Source organism: Hippopotamus amphibius, chromosome 3 (assembly GCF_030028045.1).
Source record: "Hippopotamus amphibius kiboko isolate mHipAmp2 chromosome 3, mHipAmp2.hap2, whole genome shotgun sequence".
Lineage (NCBI taxonomy): Eukaryota > Metazoa > Chordata > Mammalia > Artiodactyla > Hippopotamidae > Hippopotamus > Hippopotamus amphibius.
In genome coordinates this window covers 82,001,572-82,021,942 of record NC_080188.1, presented here as the reverse complement: position 1 = coordinate 82,021,942, position 20,371 = coordinate 82,001,572, and the positions used below count along the sequence as shown (strand labels likewise).

Genomic DNA, 20,371 nt, shown 5'->3' with positions numbered 1-20,371 from the left:
AGGGAAAAATCTACAACCAAGAATACTCTACCCAGCAAGGTTCTCATTCAGATTTGATGGAGAAATCAAAAGCTTTACAGACAAGCAAAAGCTAAAAGAGTTCAGCACCATCAAACCAGCTTTACAATAAATGTTAAAGGAACTTCTCTAGACAAAAAAGAAAAGGCTACAACTAGAAATGAGAAAATTCTGAAATGAAAAACCTCACTGGTAAAGGCAAACATACAGTAAAGGCAGGAAATCATCCACATTAAAAGGTAGCAGAAAGGTTAAGGGGCAAAAGTAGTAAAACAATCCATCTCCACAATAAGCAGTTAAGAGATACCCAAAACAATTAGATGTAAAACATGAATTGAAAATAGTAATCCTGAGGGAAGGAGAATACAAATGCAAGGTTTTTTAAATGCATTTGAAATTAAGATTCCAATTTAACTGAAATTTAAAACAATCATGTATATATAGAGATTTCCACATAAAAACCACATGGTAACAAACCAAAAATCTGTAATAGATATATGCACAAAAAGAAAAAGGAATCCAGCATAACACAAAAGGCAGTCATCAAATCATAAGAGAACAAAAGAAGAAGAAAGGGGGAAAAATATACAAAACAACACCAAAACAATTAACAAAACGGCAATAAGAACATACATACCAATAATTACCATAAATGTAAATATAAATGGACTAAATGCTCCAATCAAAAGCGAGAAACTGAATGGATTTTTTAAAAATCTATATATATGCTGCCTACAAGAGACTCACTTACCTCTAAAGACACACACAGACTGAAAGTGAGAGGATAGAAAAAGATATTCCATACAAGTGGAAATCAAAAGAAAGCCAGAGTAGCAGTACTTATATCAGACAAAACAGACTTTAAAATAAAGGCTGTACTAACAGACAAAGAAAGGCACTAGATAATATTCAAGGGATCAACCCAAGAAGAAGATATAAAAATGCTAAATGTATATGAAACTAGCCTCAATATATAAGGCAAATATTAACAGACATAAAAGGAGAAATCGACAGTAACACATTAATAGTAGGGGACTTTAACATCCCACTTACATCAATGAACAGGTCACCCAGACAGAAAATCAATAAGGAAACACTGGCCTTAAATGACATATTAATTGATATATATATATAGAGAGAGAGAGTATTCCATCTGAAATCAGCAGAATACACATTCTTTTCAAGTGCACATGAAAAACTCTCCAGGATACATCACATTTTAGGCACAAACAAGTATCAATAAATTTAAGAAAACTGAAATCATATCAAACATCTTTTCTTTTTTTTTTTAATTTTATTTATTTATTTATTATTTGGGGGGGGGGGTACACCAAGTTCAATCATTCAAACATCTTTTCCAACCACAACACTATGAGACTAGAAATCAACTACAAGAAAAATACTTCAAAAAACACAAACATGTGGAAGCTAAACAACATGCTACTAAACAACCAATAGATCACTGAATAAATCAAAGAAGAAATCAAAAAAAAACCTAGAGGCAAACTAAAATGAAAACGCAACAATCCAAAACCTTTGGGATGCAGCAAAAGCAGTTCTAAGAGGGAAGTTTACAGTGATACAAGCTTACCTCAAGAAACAAGAAAAATCTCAAACAACCTAACCTTATACCTAATGGGACATGATAAAAAAAAGAACAAAAAATCCAAAGTTAGTAGAAGGAAAGAAAGCATAAAGATCAGAGCAGAAATAAATGAAATAGGGACTTAAAAAAAAAAAAAAGATCAATGAAACTAAAAGCTGGCTCTCTGAAAAGATAAACACAGTTGATAAACCTTTATCCAGACTCATCAAGGAAAAAAAGCAAGAGGTCCCAAGTGAATAAAATCAGAAATGAAAAAGGCAAAGTTACAACCAACACCGCAGAAATACAAAGGATCCATAAGAAACTACTACAAGCAACTATACACCAATGAAATGGACAACCTAGAAGAAATGAGCAATTCTTAGAAAGGTACAACCTCCTGAGATTGAACCAGAAAGAAAGAAAAATATGAACAGACTAACTTCCAGTAATGAAATCGAAGCAGTAATTTAAAAACTCCCACCAAGCAAAAGTCCAGGACCAGATGGCTTCACAGGTGAGCTCTACCAAACATTTAGAGAAATCTATCCCAAAATATTGCAGAGGAAGGAACATCTCCAAACTCATTCTATGAGGTATCACCCCAATACCAAAACCAGACAAAAATATCCCACACATGAAAAAAATTACAGGTCAATATCATTGATAAACACAGATGCAAAAATCCTCAGCAAAATATTAGCAAACAGAATCCAACAATACATTAAAAGGATCGTACACCATGATCAAGTGGGATTTACCCAGGAATGCAGGGATTTTTCAATATCTGCAAAGTAATCAATGTGATACACCACATTAACAAACTGAAGAATAAAAACTATATGATCATCCCAATAGACGCAGAAAAAACTTTTGACAAAATTTAAAATCCATTTATGATAAAAACTCTCCAGAAAGTGGGCAGAGAGGGAACATTCCTCAACATAATGAAGGCCACATATGACAAACCCACAGGTAACATCATACTCAACTGTAAAAAGCTAAAAGCATTTCCTCTAAGATCAGGAATAAGACAGGGATGCCCAATCTCACCACTTTTACTCAACATAGTTTTGGAAGTCCTAGCAACAGCAATTAGAGAAGAAAAAGAAATAAAAGGAATCCAAATTGGAAAGGAAACATGTTATATGCAAATGACTGTCACTGTTTGCATATAACATGATACTATACACAGAAAATCCTAAAGATGCCACCAGAAAACTATTAGAGCTCATCAATTTAGTAAAGTTGCAGAATACAAAATTAATATACAGAAATCTATTGAATTAATATACAGAAATCTATTGCATTTATATACAATAACAATGAAATATCAGAAAGAGAAAAATTAAGGAAACAATCCCATTTACCATCACATCAAAAAGAATAACATACCTAGGAATAAACCTACCCAAGGAGTTATAAGACCTGTACTCAGTAAGCTATAAGACACTGATGAAAGAAACTGAAGACAACACTAATAGATGGAAAGATATACCATGTTCTTGGATTGGAAGAATTAATATTGTTAAAATGACCAAAGTACTTAAGGAAATCTACAGATTCAACACAATTCCTATCAAAATACCAGCGGCATTTTTCACAGAACTAGAACAAATAATTTCAAAATTTTTGTGGAAACACAAAAGACCCCAAATAGCCAAAACAATCTTGAGAAAGAAGAATACAGCTGGAGGAATCACACTCTCTGACTTCAGACTATACTACAAAACTACAGTAATCAAAATAGTATGTGTACTGGCACAAAAATAGACACATAGATTAATGGAACAGGATAGAAAGCCCAGAAATAAACCCATGCACTTATGGTTAATTAGTCTATGACAAAGGAGGCAAGACTATAGTCTCTTCAATAAGTGGTGCTGGAAAAACTGGACAGCTACATGTAAAAGAATAAAATTAGAACATTCTCTAACACCATATACAAAAATAAACTCAAAGTGGATTATAGACCTAAATGTAAGACCATAAACCATAAAACTCCTAACGGAAAACATAAGCAGAGCATTATTTGACATAAATCACAGCAATATATTTTTGGATCTGCCTTCTAAAGCAAAGGAAATAAAAGCAAAAATAAACAAATGGAACCCAATTAAGTTTAAAAGCTTTTGCACAGCAAAGAAAATCAGCAATGAAATGAAAAGACAACCTACTGAAGGAGAGAAAAGATTTGCAAATGATATGACCAGTAAGGGGTTAATACCCAAAATACACAAACAGCTCATACAACTCAATATCAAAAAAACTGCCAAAGTGTGGAAGCAACGTAAGTGTCCATCAGCGGGTGAATGGATAAAGATGTGGTACATATACACAATGGAATACTACTCAGTCATTAAAAAGAAAGAAATTTTGCCATTTGCAACAACATGGGTGGAACTGGAGGGTATTATGCTGACTGAAATAAGTCAGATAGGGAGAGACTAATACTTGTTATCACTTATACATGAAATCTAAAAAAATACAACAAACTAGTGAATATAACAAAAAAAAGAAGCAGACTCACAGATGTAGAGAACAAACTAGTGGTTGCTAGTGGGGAGAGGGAGGGAGCAATATAGGGGTAGGGGATTCAGAGACACAAACTACTATGTATAAAATAAGCTACAAGGATCTATTGTACAACATGGGGAATGCAGTCAATATTTTATAATGACTATAAACGGAACACAACATTGTAAAACTGAATCACTATATTGTATGCCTGTAACATATATAATATTGTATGTACATCAAGTATACATCAATTAAAAAATTATTTTAATTTTTTTTTAAAAAAGGTTGCAACTCTGAACGTACTGATATGGAAAGGCTGCCAGGATATGTACAGAACCGCAAGTCTATTATGCCACCATCTGTGTAAGGAAAAAAAAAAGGCACGTTACTCTATATGCTTGTAAATGCATAGCCCATCTCTGTGAAGATACACAAGGACTCTGAGGTGGTTGCCTCAGCAGAGGGGTACTGGGTGTCTGAGGACAGGGAGACTTGCTTTTCACTGTGTACTCTTCTTCACTTTTTGAATTTGGCGTCATGATTATGTACTACTTAGTGAAAACATTTTTTAATTAACAAAATGAAAACAAAAGAACACCCAAAATAAAAGGAAAGTACCTAAGTACAACTTTAGTGTAGCAATTACAGTGGACTTGAAGTCTCTGTCTCTCTGGAAAAGGAAAAACCTTGCACAATGATTTATACAACCTGTTGGGTATAAGTAGGGATAAAAGAGTACCTTAATGTAATATGCTATCTGAATCAATTACAATGACCACAAAATGTCTGAAAAGTATTAAACAGAAAACAAACAAAGGGAAACCAACTCAATTTGTAACATCTAAATTGTTAACTTCCAGTGGAATAAATATGGATGAAAATGACATATGAGGGGAGGACAAAGAATTCAGAAGAGTGGTACTTTTATTTTTAAGGACCACGTTGTAAAAAAAATACTTCTTTTAATTATTATTGTGCAATAATAGTCCAAATGTCATCAGAGGAACCCTAGGGTTCCATAAGCCCCTTTCCAGAGGGCTGCAAGGTTCTCAATAATTTTTAAGAACCTCTTTTTAAGAAAAAACAAAATCAGTCAAAGTAAATATAGCTCACTGGGAAGATTTCTCATATCCAAGAAACTTCCCAGCACTGCAATCTGTTGTACTTATACTTGAGCAGCATCACCATTATTCACTACAGCTTTTTTTAATTATTTGGCTTTTTTATAGGATTTTTTTCTACTTGTACAAAGCCTTTCAAACCATCATTTGCCCTGAAAACCAAAGATTGTTATGCACCTGTAAATAAGTTTCTTAAACGTTCTCTTTTAAAAATATTGTACTCGGGCTTCCCTGGTGGCGCAGAGGTTAAGAATCCACCTGTCAATGCAGGGGACACGGGTTCGATTCCTGGTCCGGGAAGACCCCCGCATGCCACGGAGCAACTAAGCCCGTGTGCCACAACTACTGAGCCTGCACTCTAGAGCCCACGAGCCACAGCTATTGAGCCCATGTACCACAACTACTGAAGCCCGTGTGCCTAGGGCCCATGCTCTGCAACAAGAGAAGCCACAGCAATGAGAAGCCCGCACACCACAACAAAGAGTAGCCCCCGCTCACTGCAACTAGAGAAACGGACAGCAGCAAAGACCCAATGCAGCTAATAAATAAATAAATAAATATTTTTTAAAACATTGTACTCATTAACAGCAGATCTCACTGTCCTGAGGCCTCATTTTGCCACAAACATCATTCTGTGGAATGCTGAAATAGAACGTTGTAAGACTGGTCACCCCTGAATGAAGCACTGCTTTAACCTCAGTGACAGGTATGTTTTCTCTCTCCCTCTCACAGACAGAGAAGCACACGTGTCTGTACACACACACACACACACACACACACACACACACACACACACACATACACATGTACATCTAGCTTTGCACACAGATGTAAATACTAATCATTGGTCGCTACCTTTTCAGAGACTCCACAATAGAAAAGCCACGTGTCCTCTGCAATTAAGAAAGGGTAACGAAGGCTCTGATGTCTGCTTGGGGGTCCAGCATTGTGGCTTATTGGGATGCCTTTCCACGAAATAAAAGGAAAAACTGCAACAACTTATATTAAGCAGTTCCTCTGCAGCAACAAGGGTGGCTTATTGACTGGATAGCTGCCAGCCCCCTAAGCAGACTTGCAGAGCGGCTGTTCTCATGGGGAGGAAGGCATTAATTTATCTATAAGCCTCCAGAAGCAACTGGGTAGATCGCAACTGTCCCATACTCTGCTCCAATTTATCTATACTTGCCTCTAGAGGGACTGGCACAGACTTGATTGGTTTCAGGCTATCTATACTTCTTTAATTAAAACTCTTCTCTGCTCAGTTAACATGTGGATATCCTCGTCTTTTGTACAGAGGGGAAAGAAAGAAAGCAAAATCAAGAGAAGAAAAATCAAAGACAGTGTTTTAAATTGAGTCTTCCTACAGATAAATTTTGCATTTGGCACTATTTCTCCTGAGAGTTGGTGCTTCCAGTAGAAAACTATGAGCAAGAAGAGTAGACAAGGGTTCCTACTTTCCCCTGAAAAGCATCCTGCAGGTTAGAGCTGATTAACCACTTAAAATCAAAGAAGTTGTGAAGACAGCATGGAAGCAAAAGAGGAATTTGGCCAGTTCCTTTTTTCACAAGAATAATGTTCAATAATACTCCAAATGTAGTCAGAGGAACCCTAGAGTTCCACAAGCCCCTTGGTCTGCAAGGTTCTCAATAATATTAACATATATGCATAACGATTCACTCCCATTCTATGCCCTGCAGGATCACCAAAAATTGATAATCTGACTCTATATTACTGGAATAGAACTTACCTGGAGATTAGGGTCTATTTCAGGATATAAAGCAAGACATGCAAATACTCAAAATTACTCCTGAACACCCCGTAGCAAGGCACTTGTTGGAAATTGACAATAATTTTCCTCATTAAGCTGGAGAAAGAGCTGAGTATCCAACAAAGAAGGCAGGCATTTGGGGTCAGGTTGTACAAACAATAATGTGCGTCTTCAGTCGCAAGAATTACTTTCAACACAGTGTGATACTCACACCATGAGAGGCCGGCAGACACCGGGACCAAGCAAGGAACCAGCAGGTACACACAGCCACCATTCCCCAAGAATAAACTCAAAAGTATCTGAACCTTTTAAATTACTGTCCTCTCTTTCTCTCCCTGATTTTTTTTTTTTTTTTTTTTTTTGGTCAAGGATATATACAGTGGATCAAGTTCCCACACAACACTGGAGCTTTCTTCAGAATAACTACTCTTGAGGGGCTTCACAGTCATTAATTATATAGCAAATCTGCCCTAAGCTCCAAGTAAATTATATTCCCTGCTTTCAGAGAAAAGGAATCTAACATAGGTAAAGCATCCAGGAGACAGCTCAAGGAAAATTAAAGACAGATTTTCTTTCCATTAAGTAAACATGTCTCTGTTTCTAAAATATTTTAAATTTACATCCACAAATATAGCATACAAACATTGCCAATCAGCAATTCAGTAATAAGCATCATACTCTGGAGAAAGATTCCTCAAAAGTGAGGGAAAGGATGATGATCGAATGGGAACCAAACAAATATAAGTATCTGGGCTTCAGGTAGACCTGGTCATGCTAATATTAGTATCTTTCTAATAAACTGATAGGGAAATTAGCAGCACTAACTTCTGGCTCTGCCATAGGAATTGTCCATGTCTAGGTTCTTTCTGTGAGAAATCTTTCTGTGAGAACTTTGAGCTTTACATCTGACCACATTTAGTTCTGAGGGCTTATAAAAATATGTTAATTACTATTAAAGTACATTTAAAATGTATGTATTTACCTCAGCAACAAAGAATCTTTCACATGTTCATATATTGATTATTGAGAGAATAAAATAAGTCTCTCTAAAAAGTTGCCACATCCTTTATCTATCGTGTGTTCTTAAGCCCTAAAGTAAGAAAAAGGTAAAGGACTGCGCTAATGCTAGAATTTAATATTTTATATGATTGTATCCCAATAACATCTTCTTTGGTCTAACATAATCAGTATTCTATATTTGTTGTCTGCACAAAACTATGATTACTTGATTTGATCGAAATTACTAGCTGACTTGAGCAATTCAGTCTGCCAGCCAGCCTTCAGGGTAATTAGTCAAATCAACAGTGTATTAAAGTGACTAATACGTTTGTGAGTCATGGTTAGACTGCCCACGACATCATGGCAATACTTAGATTCAGTTCCAAAAGCTCAGCTCATCTTGTTTAACTCCAGACTATTTTCCTCATAATTTAATTCACTCTTGTACACAGTCCAGAGCTTTTCCTCTCCTTCAAGGGAAAAAGGAAAGTGACAATATGAACCAAAGTACAAAATTCAATGAAATCAGATACTCTTGTTTCAAAGAAATAAGAGGAGAGGGGTTTTTTCCTTCTTGTGTGACAGAAGTATAGTCAAGGAGAAAGAAACAAAAATGGATTCTCACCCATCAAACCACCTATCAGTGCTTCAGGTTCCATTAAAGGCCACAATTCTGTTGATTTGATGCCAAACGTCTCCAAAACGTTCTTCCCTAACAAAAGTGTGTTTTTTGAAAGAACAAGGAAAGCAATACATTTAAAGGCTGGAGAAAATTTTCTTCCATTTACTGGGTCAGTGAAACATCCATCATACAGAGACACAAACACCTCACAGAATAAAAGATCAGAGGAGCTACACTAGTAGAAGATCAAAGAACCAGTGCCTCTGGGGAAATCAAACAAGTTAACTGTCTGCACAGAGCCCCCAGTGACTTTTCTCCTAAATCTAGCTGATACCACTGAGGTGGGGGAAACGCAACATAGAACATGCCAGCCCTCCAAAAGTGTGATCAAAAATAATTAAATCTCGTTTGGCTCTCTCTCTGGAGAAAGAATTTTTTCAAAGCCATTAAATAGAATCACTACATAATAAAAGATTTTTAAAAGCAAAAATGTTCAAATTATCTACACACTATCTTCAACCAAGCATATGAAATTAGCATATGCTCAGAATAACAGCACACCCAGTGTAAATGATCATAGATAGTAAATGGTTGCAAACGTGTCAAAAAGATCTGGATGCATTGAACAGATGCCCTCAAATCTAATTCCACCTGCTTGGACTAAAAGAGAGCATTCTGTCCATCCCTGTTACATGTACAGTTCAAAGAACAAGTTGTCATTAAAAATTGAGGGGTAGTTGGGAGGGGGCGGGGGTGAAGGGGAAGCTGAGACGAAGCGAGAGAGTAGCACAGACATATACATACTACCAACTGTAAAACAGATAGCCAGTGGGAAGTTGTTGTATAACAAAGGGAGTTCAACTCGAGGATGGAAGATGCCTTAGAGGACTGGGACGGGGAGGGTGGGGGGGGACTCGAGGGAGGGTGGGGGGGAGTCGAGGGAGGGAGGGAATAGGGGAATATGTGTATAAAAACAGATGATTGAACTTGGTTTACCCCCCAAAAAATAAATAAATAAAATTTTAAAAAAAAATTGAGGGGTAGAATTCAGAACAGAAATAGAACATGTCCAGTATAACCCAGCAAAAACTTTCAGCATTCCAAAACCTTTGGTTGCCAGGATCAAAAACATGCTGGGGGACTTCCCTGGTGGTGCAGTGGATAAGGCTCTGCACTCCCAATGCAGGAGGCCCGGGTTCAATCCTCGGTCAGGGAACTAGATCCCACATGCGAGCTTCAACTAAGGAGCCCAGGTGCTGCAACTAAGACCTGCACAACCAAAAAAAAAAAAAAAAACAACACATTATGCTGAACACCTACTAAGCACCTCCTTAAACCTGTCCTATTCATATCTTTCTGCTCTAAACCTCTTAATTATATCTCCCTATAGTGATACAGTTTCTGCCTTGTGTTGCAGTTGTTTCAGAACCAGACTCTGGTCTCCCTGAGGGTAGGGATGGCACCTGATGTTATTCACAGGGGATTCAAGAAGCATTTATCCACTGCCCAAGATGTGCCATGTAGACCATGGGAATAAGATCCAGCCCCAGGCCTCGGGGAACAAGCAGCCCACGATGGGGTGGTGTGTGTCTCAGCAAGTAACGGTAGCAGCCACCAGTGGGAAGGGATGCCATCTACTGGGCATTTACTCTGTGCTGGGTACCACATTAAACCGTTTAACTCTCAGGACCACCCAATGAGGTTAATCCGTCCTACTCATTTTACATGTGAAGAAAGGGAAGCGCAGAGAAAAGTGAGTGGTGACATGAACAAAAGGCAGAGTCAGGAGGCCCAGAGGGCTGGGAAGCCTGGAGCGGCGGGGACAGGGCTCCCCCTGCAGCCTGGCCCGGAGAGCAAATGAGGAAGGGCTTCAGGAAGGGGGCTCCTTCGCTGACACCGTGATAGTGCAGGAACATATCTGAGAGGACAGAAGGAAGGCAAGAAACCCACGCAAACGAGAAACGTGGTGTGGATAAAAACATGATGCGAGTCCCTGCATTCCAGCCCCTAATGAAATATCTCCATTTGCTTATTTGTTTGATCATAAGTTCCACAGGACAGTGTCATGGAACTTGGACCTATCACAAACCCAACTTTGAGGGACGTTAAAAGTTTGGGACTGGGCAAAATAATGGCTTGAAGAAGCTGAAACCACTGGTCAGCTAGTCATGGCTACCACTGCAATGCATCAAAGAGTCTAGAAAACTTGGGGTTTCGGTCACTGGAGATGCTGTGACATTCCCCTGCTTACACAAGGTCTAGCTATGCAAATGAAGTCCAACTGGTTAGTAATTCCAATGCATGTTAGAAAGATTAACAAAACTGATTATCCTACCAGTAAAAAGAAAGAAAAAAAAAACCACTAAACATGAGCCATTTAATATATCCCAATTCATCACTTTAGTTCTAGGAGAGGGGATACGTTAACATCTATTGAAAGATGCATTACCCAAAAAGCTGATTCCAAATATTTTTTGTGTTTTCCTTTTCACATGGTATATACTGATCAATATTGCAAGGAATAGCTCATAAATTCGGTTGGATAGCTACAGCAACTTTTTGTATACAATTTAAATTAGCAACTGAAAATGTAACTGCATGTGTTTTTCCATAATTGTTTATGAAATATAAAACCATGCAATATTTCAAATGAAAATTGCAGTCATTAATACTTACCTGAAATCCCCCCACCCCACTCCCATGGATTAGACTCTGCAATTTGGCTCCTGGCTTTATTCTGTAGGCTGTGCTCATCTTCCCCATGCAGCATGGTCCCAGCCTTTTCCTCAGGTAATTATCATACGAAGCACATTCCTCTGTGAGCAATTTAAGGAGCTGTGACTTAGCCAGATTTGGAATTTAATACTAGACTAAATCACACCATGAATTAGGTAAATTATATTTTTTTAAGTGGTTCTATTTTTACAGGCTTATGTATCAAACTTTCTTCACAAACACACACACACACACACACACACACACACACACACACACGGGAAAACAGATTACATCTTGTACAACTACCCATCCACCTTAAAACCATATTCATCACACACAGATTATCTGATGAGCTTCTCTTTACCTTCCGCTACCCTGTTACTGAATTTGAAGAGTTAAGGGCACTGTGCTGGATGCTGTGACATCCACCCAGTCTCTCCAGGACCGAGAGATGTGTTTCCTAGCTGCTAGGAGGGCCGCTGGCTGTCAGCCCTCTCTAAGGATCGTCCTCTGCTGAAGACAGACACTTTGCCAAGACCCTCCCCTTGAAGGCAGCCCACATCCATGCCTGGACTAAGAGAGGGTGTGACTCCCTTGCTCCCAAATCAGGACAGATCCAGAGCCCTCTGCAGGGTCAGCCCAGGCCTTTATGGAGACATCACTTCCTTCTGCTACCTCTCTCTGCCCAGCGCCGCCTCCTTCTCTCCCCATGGGTGTAGGTTCAAAGAGTACACCCCAACAAAGTCCTCCATCTCAGAGTCTGTGTCTCAGGAGGACCTGCAGCGAACATCACCACCATCAGCCAACTACAACAAATCATCTATCTAGGGTTATTACAGACACTTAGAGAAAAAGATTTTTACAAAATAAAGATTCTTTAAAATGTTGCAAGCCTTCAGAGAATGAACATCACTTTTGCTAGACAAACTAACAAAAACAATACCAAGGCTGCTTCAGTTATTTAAATCAACACTTTCCAGTATTCAGTCTTTTATAGTTCTAAATGATTCTCCACAAACCAATATTAAGAATTAACAGAGGGACTCCTCTGGTGGCGCAATGGTTAAGAATCCACCTGTCAATGCAGGGGACAGGTGTTCAATCCCTGGTCCAGGAAGATCCCACGTGCCTTGGAGCAACTAAGCCCGTGTGCCACAACTACTGAGCCCTCTTGCTACAACTACTGAAGCCCACGCACCTAGAGCCCGTGCTCTGCAACAAGAGAAGCCATTGCAAAGAGAAGCCTGTGCACCACAATGAAGAGTAGTCCCTGCTTGCCACAACTAGAGAAACCCCTTGCACAGCAACAAAGACCCAACACAGTCAAAAATAGAAAGAAAGAAAAAGAAAGAATGAAAGAACGAAAGAACAAAAGAAAGAAAGAAAGAAAGAAAAATGATTAAAAAATTTTTTAATATCGATGCAATTTTTTAAAAGCAGAATTAACACAAAAAGTGGCTTTTGCATTACATGCTGAGGCCACCATTTTAAAAATATTTATCCCTTATGTTAGGCTGTAGGTGACCTAGGTAACTGTAAATACATACACACGTACACATATACCAACAGCCTGAAGAATAAGACAAATAAGTTAACCTAGCTACTAAGTTTTTCATTTCAAAAATAAACCCTGTTGAAAGATTTTTCGAGTTGTCTAAGCAACAAAAAAAGAGCAAGGGAGGAGAGGGGTGAGGAGAGATTTTGTCCCCCTCTACTGCATGCTCATCTCCCTTAAAAAAAAAAAAAAAACTATTCTTAAGCTACATGAAAAGAAGACGTGTGTCCTATAACTACATTTTGTTTTAAGGGAACTGTGTTTCCAGGAAACTAGCTCATCTATCAACTATCACTCTGATACTTCCAGAGCAGCTGTCACTATGATACACACAAATAACAATGGACCAGAAGTCAGAATTCCCGGGTCCTAATCCCAGTGCTGACACTAACCACAAATGCCATCTCAGGAAGGTCATGACTACATTTTGTGGCATCTAGTGCTGAGATCCCACTAGATCAGCGATTAAGGACTTTGGCTGGCCCGTCAGGGAGACCTGGGTTCAAATTCAACTCCCATCGCTTACTAGCCATGTGACCTTGGGCAGGAGATTAAGCCTCTCTAAACCTAAAGCCTCATCTATGATACAGAGATGATCAATACCGTGCCTACCTCATAGGGCTGCTGGGGAGATTAGATGTGACACTGCAAGCAAGTGCTCAGCACTGTGTCTCTCACTGCAAACACTAATAAAAGTGAGCTGCTACTATTAGCTCTTTTTCAGGCTGTGTCTGCCAGAACCCAAGAGCTTTAGGGAAAAGTATTGCTTCAGGCATCTAAAAATAATGAATGTTAAAACTCTCTAAGGTGTCAATTCATTGCTTTTATCAGATTTATATTCTAGATTTCCATAGAAGATTTTGTTGGGAGAAAAAAAAAAGTGTCTAAGAAAGTTCAAAGAACACTGACTAGATGACTCTGAACTTTAGCTTTTCTTTCTGTGAGTCCACGCTCCACTCCAATGGGCAGCTTTTCTTTGAGAGCTGCTATTTTCACACCAAAGTAGAGATGTTTCAAAAGCCCTTCTTTCTAATATATCTCCATCACCGGGTCTGCAGCTACTTCTGCCACTTCTCACACAATGCAGGATGCATCCGATGGCCTTCAGTCCCTATGACAACTCGCCAGGGGACAAGATACAGCCAATCTATGGCACCACTGCACAAAGCGTGTCACGGTTATTTTCTCCTGGTTTCTGAGTAGAAATAATCCATTCTAATCAGAACTGCCAACCTAGAGAAAGAATCACTATGCAGTTTTCAAACTAAAGGAACAACTGGTAAGGCACAGATAAGCTGGAGCTGCCAGAGCTGATGCAGAGGAGACCAAAAAGAATGTCTCTGTGACTGTAACCCTAGCCTTCAAACCTCCTCCTGATGAATGAGGCCTGGCCACCTGGAGAAACAACGTTTAAGCTCTAAAATAATAGTAAACGGGTTTTGTTTATAAGATGAAAACTCTGTGGAACTTCCCTGGTGGTCCAGTGGTTAAGACTTCGCCTTCTAATGCAGGGAGTGTGGGTTCTATACCTGCTCCGGGAGCTAAGATCCCACATGCCTCCAGACCAAAAAACTAAAAACAAAAAGCAGAAACAATATTGTAACAAACTCAATAAAGACTTTAAAAATGGCCCACATCAAAAAAAGAAAAAATCTTAGAGAAAGAAAACTCTGTAATTAACCCTGAATATTTCCACGGTCCCCTTCTTTAACATACTGTACATGTAGCCCCACTTTCCCTCGGCACCTCCAGCTCTGTTCATAGTAGGCATCGTCTTAAGATTTTCTCACGCCTCAGGTCTCAGCTTACATGGCTCCACTACTAGGAAGCCTTCCCAGAAAGACTTGACTTTCTGCCCACGAGACATTTATAAACTCCGTGAAAGCAAAGTCTACATTTTGTTCACTGTTATATCCCCAATGCCTTACACAGTACATGTCACATAGTCGGTCTGTAAGAAATATCTGTTGAGTAAATTAATTAATGAGTAAGTGAATGAACAAGCAAAAGGAAGGGAAGGTGGGTTGTTGTGCCAAAAATTAAAGCCTACTTTCACTGTCATTTCAGTGATGTTTAAAAAATCATAATATAGTCCTAAAAGATAAATGGGACATAATCATCTTTTAAAAGTTCCTTTTCTGAGCTTCGCATCCAAAAGCATATTCAATAGCAGTAAGACCTTTCCTCAAAGGTGAGAGGCTTTCAAAGAAGGTTTCTTTTCTGATTTTTTTTTCCATTTCATTTATTTATTTATTATATTTTTGGGGGGTACACCAAGTTCAATCATCTGTTTTTATACACATATCCCTGTATTCCCTCCCTCCCTCGACTCCCCCCCACCCTCCCCGTTCCAGTCCTCTAAGGCATCATCCATCTTCTAATTATTTTTATAGCAAAATTTTAATCTATCAAGATAATTCTTTTCATATGTTGATAACATCCTTTGCTCTTTGTTAAGGACAGGGTGATAAAGGTAGGTTATTCTGAGACCTTCTAAGAAAGAAAACATTTTGCCTTGGTAATTTTAGTCAATCTTATTGGCAATAAAGATGAGATAAGTATTTAACATGTGTTTCCAGCCTTGAAGCTGCTAACCTTTTTATAGCTTAATCAACACAACATAAAAAAAAAAAAGATTTGAACTGCAAAAAATTCACTGCATTTACTTTTTTATCCCACAATGTCGATATACAGAGGGAGTAACCCACGCTACCCAGACCTTCCTGGGAAACCAAGTGCTCTTAAGAGAAATGCAAAAAGAGTGAGAGCAGTGAGGACTTGCACACTTCCGAACCTGCAGAACAAAGCTGCATTAAGCTGAAGGCTCCCAGGACTGTTTTTCCAGGGCAAGGTGCAGTCAGGCTGAACCAGCTTCCGTGGGTTAGCTCCACACCCACGTAGCTTTTCTCTATACTGAGGAAGAGAAGAGAAAAGTCACACAGCCAAACACTGCAACTACCACCACAGCCCATAGCCCTAAAGGAAACCTGTTTCCAAGCACAAAGCACTCTAAACAACCTCACAGCCCAAGGCCTCTGTCTGTCAGGGAGAGGCCACATTTCAGGTCCGTACCTTCACACCCCTTCCATTTTATCCGAGTTAAACATGGGCACCTGGGAAGCTCCATGTGGGGAAAGGGGAATTAAATGGTGACAAAGCTGGACTGTCTGATGAGGTTAATCAGAACCCTTTACCTTAGTCCCAAAGAGTGGCAAGCACTGATTACTTTTGTTTTATGGTCATAAGCACTACCCCCAAATTTGATCAGCCATGTCAGGGAGGCCAGATGGAGGGATGCTGGATGAATAACTAAGGTAAATGGAAAACAGTGTGACATACTGAAAAAATCGATGAAATTGAAAACCAGAAATCTAATACTCGTTTTGTTCCTAACCAGTTTTAAGAATGTGGACAGGTTACTTAAACTCTCTGTGTCTCACTTTCTTTATCTTCAAAACACGGGACTATATTAAATGGACAGTGTCCTCCGGTCCCTAAATCCTAGAATTCTACAAAGCCCATCACATCTCTACTGAAAAATCAACCAAGAAATACTCATGGAATACCATGTGCTTGTCATTAAAACAGCTTTGTGTTCAGTGAAACTTGAACTATAACCCTTGCCCTAGATTATCTATCATATTAGCAATGACTAACCAAAACATCATTGGTCAATAAGAACAGTGAACAAGTAGTCAACAAGGGCAGTGAAATACGTGGAGTTTTAATAAAACTGTTTTATTACAGTGGCAGCAATAAATTGGTACAATCTTTGAAAAGCTATTTTGCCTACAGATCAGAAATCTTTATTAAAGCCACGACCTGACCTATGACCCATCTAATTGTAGAAATGTTTATTAGTCATTTAAAAATTGGAACCAAACAATATGTCCACCATAGACAAATAAACTAAACAATTAAGTTGTCTGCACTCATTATAACGGTGACTTAGAATAATATTTAATGACACAGGCAAATGCTTACACGACGATGTTAAGCAAGGAAAGCAGGATGTAAAATTACATACATGGCATGACCATAATCACATATAATGTGTATTTACGTCCTATATTGTCATGTGTATATGTATAATATTCATGAACAAAGACTAGGAGGACAGATAACATGTGAGTAGAAGTTATCTCCATGTGTATTTTATTTCCTTCTTCGATGTTTCCATATTTCAGATTCTCCATTTTAGCAGGTAATAACTTTGTAATCAAAGGAATTTTTAGTATATATACAGGGCTGAAAAATATAAAACAATGAAGCCTTAAGCAATTGTGAACTTATTCTGCTGAATACATGCATTAGGAGTTCAGACAGAGAAGCAGCCCTGAGGGCTGTGCAGCCGAGGAGATTCCTGGAGGGGTTCACAAGTAGAATTTACGTTTATAGGACAGCGCTTAAGAGCACTGATGCTAGCACTGCATTCCCAGGTTCAAATCCTAGCCCTGCCACTTACCAGCTGTGTGAGTTTAGGCAAGTCACTCAAACTCTCTCAGCCTGTTTTCTCATCTGTAAGATGGGACTGGTATCATTTTTTCCTCATAGAGTTTTTGCGAGGATTAAACAAATTCACGTCAGTCAGGGTCTTAGGACAGTGTCTGACACAGAATAAGCATCACAGAAGTACTAACGTAATTATCAGATGGGCCTTTCAGACTCCATGAGCATAATACATTAGCAGTTCGCCCTCTGGCTGAATTCTTAGTATGTGTCAGACACACACACCACTCACACGTCACACCTCTCGGAAGGAAGGGCCACCTTTACAACCCATTTACAGATGAGAAATCTGAGGCACAGAGAGGTTAACTGCCCAAGGCAAGGGGCTGAACCAGCACCTGACCCCACGCTAAGCGGACCCCAGTGCCCACGCTCTTCACCACGGCACCGCCCTGTAGGGAGCCGTACAGAAGCCTGGACAGACGGATGACTACTTCCAAAGAGTACAGGAACGATCACTGACAAAGGGCATGGCGCCCGATAATAAAGCCAGAAAGGGAGTCAAGCTCCAGTGCACTGGGCAACTGGGAAAAAGACTGCTGAGTAAAGTGGTTACAGGACAAAAGAGGGATGTAAGGAAACTAGTGCAGCAGATAAACAGGGAATGAGGCCCAAGGAGGCTGCTGACAGAGAGGGAAGGGGAGGGAGGCAGGCAGAAAGAGAGACAGAGAGAGAGAGAGAGGTTATAGACAAAGCAGTGGCCTGTGGTGAGGGGCTGGGCCGGCTGACAGCACAGAGAGACAGCAGAGCTGGGAAATCAAAACAACGCTTTGAAGGCAAAATCAAGAGAACTCAGAAACACGGAATCCTGGAAACAAAAAAAAAAAGGGAGAAACCTCATATCTCACAATCCATTGAGGACTGGACAAGGAACGTTTCCCTTTATTTTGATTTCTATACATTTTGTGAAATGTTTAGTGCAATTACATATTTGTAAAGCATTAAAAAAAAAACCTAGCCAATAGGAGCACAATCAAAAGCAGCACACAACACGGTACTCTATACAAGCCACGCTGACTGAAAAGGTGTACTGCAGTAAGTGACAAAAGTGATTAGCAAGAAATCACAGAGCGTAAACATCTTTTGTGTAAAGGAAGTGGCTATTTAGAAAATCAAGATTAAGAGCCCGCTAATGGCTAATACTGACAAATAGCCCAAGTCTGATAACATCTCCCAGCACAAACACAAGCCGATTTGCCCCTTGTTTTAAAGTGGCAGCCAGAGCTTGCCAACAAAAATATGTGATTAATCTAATTAGCTTATTGAATTGAGTGCCAAAATCATATGTACTCACAGATTAGCCCTTCCAGGACAAAGCAGTGTCGCATAAAAGCCTATCCTTTAACTTAAACGTTCACGCTCATTAAAAGGGATGAACCCGGCAGTACTCAGCATGTAGGAGCTTAATGAATATTACTGGATGGTGATGATACAGACAGGAGCCTCAAAAGAATGAGCTCTCGTGGTGGAAGAGAGGAAGAATCATAAGGACTGCAAAAATGTATGTGCTGTAGTGCAAGTCCAATTACCAGCTCATGCCAGGCAATTGGACCACATTATACCTGTATTAACATTCCCACTCTCAGCTTAATGCTTTAATAGCCTGACTGACAATGCCTGTCTTCACTTGGGATTATCAGCAAATACAAACCATGTCTGTTGAGACTGGCAAAGTCATCCATTCGGTCAACAGATATTCTTGGGCCCTTATCATACACAGGTAGTAAGAGATTATCTCTGTCTAGTCTTTTGCTGCTAAGGCAAGAGAGGGTCTAAATACCAGTTTGGTGCACGAAAAAGCCCTTAAAGGTTAGAAATGCACAACCTAGAGAAAAGAAGAGTGACAACACTAGCTTCATCTAATAGTCTGCAAATCACAAGGGCAGCTGCCTCATGGGTTCCCAGCAGGGGGCACATACGTATCCAAAAAGCAAATTTGCTCCTTCAAGGCGGGCGTCTCTCTCATAGACTCAGACCAAAGTCAGTAGAAGGAAAAACTTAAGTAGTTGTTTATCCAAATTGTCTTGCCTCTTCTACCCTCAACATCACTGCTTACAAGGATCCCTGATCCAAAAAGCCATGGACGCTGACCCTCCTGGAGCCGTGGGTCAGGTGAGCGGACCTGAGCAGCTGGGCAGCCTGCCCGGCGGGGGAAAGCAGAACACAGCGGAGGGTGCAGGGGGCAGAGAACAGAGTCAGTCATGTAAGCAGACGGGTGGTATTTTTTATTTTCTAGACTTCTTATTTTTATCACTAAGATCTTATATAAAACAGAGAATCAGTTCATGTCTGAAGTAAAGATAATTTATTATACCTGATTTTACTGCTCTAGAGTATTCTGAATACCCTTGAACTTGAAAGATGAATCACTTTGTATCACCTTATGTTAAATCATGAGCATAATTTGTATGAGAAATTTTTCACAGGAAGAGAAAACAAAATGTTGATTTTACCAAATGTATTATTACTGCTAATTAAGTATTTGAAAAACTAAAACTAGCTAGAGCTATGGTATAAAAAAAGAGTCAAACTTTAAATTTTAGTAAGAATTTTTTTAAAATATTTATAAATACTTTGCTTTTGAAGCTCTGTTTTCTCTGAAAAGCGAACCTCCCCAACCCCTTCACTACAGACTAGTCTCAGTTAATTGTCAGCTACTCAGTCATCAGCATGTAGCCCTGCCGGACCAATGACTGCAGAAACCCTGCTGCAATGAGGTGGTGGTTGGCAGATTAATAAAAAATGTCATTTAAGGCAGAGAATCACTAAAAATGACATATACACACATTTTAAATACCTTATTTCATCATGAACCATAAAAAAAGCAAATATATTTGCCAATATTTCCACACAGGCCAAAGCTATTTCTTCTAGTACAGGTCTACTGATTGAAGTTCAAAGCTGTCTTTCTTGCACAAACCATACTCATAATGGATAATATACAATTTCCATTTTG

General features: G+C 39.2%; 1 protein-coding gene across 10 annotated transcripts in view; it reads right to left on the bottom strand.

Annotated features, from left to right (window-relative positions):
• Positions 1 to 20,371, bottom strand: part of FHIP1A (FHF complex subunit HOOK interacting protein 1A) — a 256,905-nt gene that overhangs the window by 116,497 nt on the left and 120,037 nt on the right. For 2 of the 10 annotated variants that reach the window (XM_057726589.1, XM_057726600.1), the window contains exon 3: positions 4,427 to 4,482. The exons of 7 other annotated variants lie outside the window; for them this stretch is intronic. The gene's annotated coding sequence lies outside the window, so the exon portion shown is untranslated. Of the gene's footprint in view, positions 1 to 4,426; positions 4,483 to 8,636; positions 9,218 to 20,371 lie in introns of those variants that run through there. One more of the 10 variants, XM_057726594.1, reaches the window with a different exon arrangement.